Below are 6,000 nucleotides of genomic sequence, written 5' to 3'. Positions count from 1 at the left end.
ACCTTTTGGGAGAGCATGAAAAAGCGGGAAACAAGCAAAATGATGGTCTCCATTGATGTACACCGATTGTAAATGTCCGCCGGACATCACGATTAATTGTCCCTTTGTTTCATTGTTCGCCTTCAGTTGAAATCAGTGTGGATTCCATCACCAACTTTACCCTTGCACACTCAAACATGCTCCAATTGATATAATCTTTCTTGCAATCACAGACTCTGACTCTGCCACTGGACCGGACAGCATCAGCTCACGTGTCTTATATACCTGCGCTGCTACTCTTGCTCGTCCTCTCTGTCCTTTTGACCCCATCATTTGCGCTAGGTCATCTTCCAACTGCTTGGAAATCCACCAACATTACTGCATTACATAAAAACAGAACTAGGAGCAATAGTCAGGAGGCCTGAAGCTCACCTGGATCAGGAGCAACAGTCACTCAAACCCCCCATACATCACCTCAGACCCAGATATATTTAATGCCGTGAACAAACTTTTTGTACATCATGGGTGATGAAGGTTGTGATCAAGTTTCATCAAAATCGTGTGCATAGCTTCAGAGAAAAGAGCGAATACCGATTTTAGGGGGGGGGGGGGGGGTGGGTCAAAAAACACCCCCATCGTTCCCCATGATGAGTGCAGATTTCGTGCAATGGGATTGCGAGAGAGAAATGTCCGGGGCTACACAACGACAACAACTCACCCAACAATGGATGGAAGCCCTCAATGTCAGACATGAGATCAGTGCCGTTTCTCTGGACGTCTCATCCTATTGATAAAGTCGAACATCCTGCCTAACTCTCCAAACTCTCTACCTGTGGCATCCAATGCGAAATCCACACACATGACTTACGAACTTCCTCCACTCTCGTAGCCAACGTGGGGCACTCAACAGAATCCTCTCGTCTCCTCTCCCTGCCAAGGCTGGAGTGCCCCAAGGCAGCGTTCTCAGCCCCATCTGAAAACTCGTATTGAAGCTGACACACACACACAAACACACACACACACACAGTTGCAAAGACACACACAGTTGCATACACACACATATATACACACACACACACACACACACACACACACACACACACACACACACACACACACACACACACACACACACACACAGTCGCATAGGCGCACACACACACACACACACACACACACACACACACACACACACACACACACACACACACACACACACACACACAGTTGCATAGACACACACACACACACACACACACACACACACAGTTGCACAGACACACACACACACAGTTGCACAGACACACACACACACAGTTGCATAGACACACACACGCAGTTGCATAGACACACACAGTTGCACAGACACACACAGTTGCACAGACACACACACAGTTGCACAGACACACACACACACAGTTGCACAGACACACACACACACAGTTGCACAGACACACACACACACAGTTGCATAGACACACACACAGTTGCATAGACACACACAGTTGCAAAGACACACACACAGTTGCACAGACACACACACACAGTTGCACAGACACACACACACACAGTTGCATAGACACACACACACAGTTGCATAGACACACACAGTTGCAAAGACACACACACAGTTGCACAGACACACACACACAGTTGCACAGACACACACACACACAGTTGCATAGACACACACACACAGTTGCATAGACACACACAGTTGCATAGAAACACACACACAGTTGCATAGACACACAGTTACACAGACACACAGACACACAGACACACACACACACACACACACACACAGTTACATAGACACACACAGTTACATAGACACACAGTTACATAGACACACAGTTACATAGACACACAGTTACATAGACACACAGTTACATAGACACACACAGTTACACAGACACACAGTTACATAGACACACACAGTTACATAGACACACACAGTTACATAGACACACACAGTTACATAGACACACACAGTTACATAGAGACACACACACACACACACACACACACACACACACACACACACACACACACACACACACACACACACACACACACACACACACACACACACACACACACACACACACACACCATTCAGATTCCTGATCTCTCTAACTCTGAAAGATCGTCTTTATCTATTTGCTGACAACTCTACCCTGTGCCATGACATCCCTCATCCTCCATACAGACAGAGAGTGGCCTCCTCCGTCTCTCCAGACCTTGACACAATCACAAGTTGGTCAAACATTGGGAATACGGTTTGTGTCCCACATTCCCACTGATCGGCAGCATCTGGTTTCGGACCTGATCTGAAATGTAATCGGCTTGTTTTTGTCACAAACTCATCCATTATATTTTGTCATAACACATCCACAACTTTTTGATATATCATGTAACTCATGCTCACAAACAAACGAACATAAAAGGGTGAAACATCCTTCTCTGTCGGACGTAACAACAATAATAAGATGAGCGGGTAGAAGGACAGGTCAATCTAACATACATTTATATACACCACAAAATTACAACCCGTGTTTATTTTAAAAACGTTTTATAAACAAATGTCGTAATATTTTCAATCAATGTTTGGTCTGTTTATGAGATCTAAATTTGTGCATTTGCTCCGATAAACTTTGAGCCATTGGTTTTGCAGCTCCTCGTCATCTCGTCATCCCTTCGAAGGAATTCCACCAATGAACGAACGAATGAAAGAATGAGTGAACCCGCCGAAATTGTTCACGTTCGTACCTCGATGCCAAGTCCGAGGTGGTTCGCTTTGTACACCGTACCAAATGCTCCCTCGCCAAGCTTCTCGATCATTTCCAGTCTTGGAACCTGCGAGGAACCGAGGAAGCATTAATATTCTTCATTTCGAGAGGAGAGTTGTGCAGGAACCACCTGCTGAAGGAAACCGTGAGGTAATGGAACATTTCCCTCACCTGGGGCATCCCATTTGGGAATCGCTCCTCCTCTCGTCTCCAGATGTTCACCTCATGTTTGTCGTCATCATGATGGTCATTTAGACGATCAAACTCCGCCTTCTCAGGCAAAACGTTGATGCGTATCATGGTCACTCAAGTCAAACCAGCGTCTTCGACGAACGTCTCAACACAACTGACAGAAACAACTCCAAACAAACAATCTCGTTGCCTGGGAACGAAAGCAACCGCCCCCTTCATTACACGTCATAACGGGACGTTCAAAATTTACTGAACGCTTTGGGGGCGGAGCCAAGAGGTCAAAGCGGTGAAGCTTCAATTTTTGTCTATGTCTGTCTGTCCATTGGGGGGAAATGAGGAAGAAGAACCTTTCCAACCCACTGTGTTTAATTATAAAGGGTGATTCTGAAGGGTAATTCTAAAGGGTGATTGTAAAGGGTGATTATAAAGGGTGATTCTTAAGGGTGATTCTGAAGGGTGATTCTAAAGGGTGATTCTAAAGGGTGATTGTAAAGGGTGATTATAAAGGGTGATTCTTAAGGGTGATTCTGAAGGGTGATTCTGAAGGGTGATTCTAAAGGGTGATTGTAAAGGGTGATTATAAAGGGTGATTCTAAACGGTGATTCTGAAGGGTGATTCTAAAGGGTGATTCTAAAGGGTGATTCTAAAGGGTGATTCTGAAGGGTGATTGTAAAGGGTGATTATAAAGGGTGATTCTAAAGGGTGATTCTGAAGGGTGATTCTAAAGGGTGATTCGAAAGGGTGATTCTGAAGGGTGATTCTGAAGGGTGATTCTGAAGGGTGATTCTAAAGGGTGATTCTAAAGGGTAATTCTAAAGGGTGATTCTGAAGGGTGATTCTAAAGGGTGATTCTAAAGGGTGATTCTGAAGGGTGATTCTAAAGGGTGATTCTAAAGGGTGATTCTGAAGGGTGATTCTGAAGGGTGATTCTAAAGGGTGATTCTAAAGGGTGATTCTGAAGGGTGATTCTGAAGGGTGATTCTAAGGGGCGATTCTAAAGGGTGATTCCAAAGGGTAATTCGAAAGGGTGATTCTAAAGGGTGATTCTGAAGGGTGATTCTGAAGGGTGATTCTAAAGGGTGATTCTAAAGGGTGATTCCAAAGGGCAATTCGAAAGGGCGATTCTAATGGGTAATTCTAAAGGGTGATTCTGAAGGGTATTTCCAAAGGGTAATTCTAAAGGGTAATTCTGAAGGGTAATTCTAAAGGGTATTTCTGAAGGGCAATTCTGAAGGGTAATTCTGAAGGGTAATGTTAAAGGGTAATTCTAAAGGGTAATTCTGAAGGGTATTTCCAAAGGGTAATTCTAAAGGGTAATTCTAAAGGGTAATTCGAAAGGGCGATTCTAATGGGTAATTCTAAAGGGTGATTCTGAAGGGTATTTCCAAAGGGTAATTCTAAAGGGTAATTCTAAAGGGTAATTATAAAGGGTAATTCTAAAGGGTAATTCTAAAGGGTAATTCTAAAGGGTAATTCTGAAGGGTAATTTTAAAGGGTAATTCTAAAGGGTAATTCTGAAGGGTAATTCTGAAGGGTATTTCTGAAGGGTAATTTTAAAGGGTAATTCTAAAGGGTAATTCTGAAGGGTAATTCTGAAGGGTAATTCTGAAGGGTAATTTTAAAGGGTAATTCTGAAGGGTAATTCTGAAGGTTAATTCTAAAGGGTATTTCTGAAGGGCAATTCTGAAGGGTAATTTTAAAGGGTAATTCTAAAGGGTAATTCTAAAGGGTAATTCTGAAGGGTAATTCTGAAGGGTAATTCTGAAGGGTATTTGATTCTAAAGGGTAATTCTGAAGGGTAATTCTAAAGGGTAATTCTAAAGGGTAATTCTAAAGGGTAATTCTAAAGGCTAATTCTAAGGGGCGATTCTAAAGGGTGATTCCAAAGGGTAATTCGAAAGGGTGATTCTAAAGGGTAATTCTGAAGGGTAATTCTAAAGGTTAATTCTAAAGGGTAATTATAAAGGGTAATTCTAAAGGGTGTTTCTAAAGGGTAATTCAAAAGGGTAATTCTAAAGGGTGTTTCAAAAGGGTAATTCTAAAGGGTAATTCTAAAGGCTAATTCGAAGGGGCGATTCTAAAGGGTGATTCTAAAGGGTAATTCTAAAGGGTAATTCTAATGGGTAATTCTAAAGGGTAATTCTAAAGGGTGATTCTGAAGGGTATTTCCAAAGGGTAATTCGAAAGGGTAATTCTGAAGGGTATTTCCAAAGGGTAATTCTAAAGGGTAATTCTAAAGGGTAATTCTAAAGGGTATTTCTGAAGGGCAATTCTGAAGGGTAATTTTAAAGGTTAATTCTGAAGGGTGATTCTAAAGGGTAATTCTGAAGGATAATTCTGAAGGGTGATTCTAAAGGGTAATTCTGAAGGGTAATTCTAAAGGGTAATTCCAAAGGGTAATTTTAAAGGGTGATTCTAAAGAATAATTCTGAAGGGTAATTCTGAGGGGCGATTCCAAAGGGTAATTCTAAAGGGTGATTCTAAAGCGTGTTTCTAAAGGGTAATTCCAAAGGGTAATTCTAAAGGTTAATTCTAAAGGGTAATTCTAAAGGGTAATTCTAAAGGGTGTTTCTAAAGGGTAATTCTAAAGGGTAATTCTAAAGGGTGTTTTGAAAGGGTAATTCTAAAGGGTGTTTCTAAAGGGTGATTCTAAAGGGTAATTCTAAAGCGTAATTCTAAATGGTAATTCTAAAGGGTAATTCTAAAGGGTGTTTCTAAAGGGTAATTCTAAAGGGTCTTTCTAAAGGGTAATTCTAAAGGGTAATTCTAAAGGGTGTTTTTAAAGGGTAATTCTAAAGGGTGTTTTTAAAGGGTAATTCTAAAGGGTGTTTTTAAAGGGTAATTCTAAAGGGTAATTCGAAAGGGTAATTCTAAAGGGTAATTCTAAAGGGTAATTCTTAAGGGTGTTTCTAAAGGGTAATTCCAAAGGGTAATTCTAAAAGGCAATTCTAAAGGGTAATTCTAAAGGGTAATTCTGAAGGGTAATTCTAAACGGTGTTTCTAAAGGGTAATTCTAAAGGGTAATTCTAAAGGGTA

Source organism: Myxine glutinosa, chromosome 1, assembly GCF_964187855.1.
Source record: "Myxine glutinosa chromosome 1, kmMyxGlut1.1, whole genome shotgun sequence".
In the NCBI taxonomy this organism is placed as follows: Eukaryota; Metazoa; Chordata; class Myxini; order Myxiniformes; family Myxinidae; genus Myxine; species Myxine glutinosa.
The sequence above is the reverse complement of the archived record's forward strand: the minus strand, read 5'-3'. Positions refer to the sequence as shown.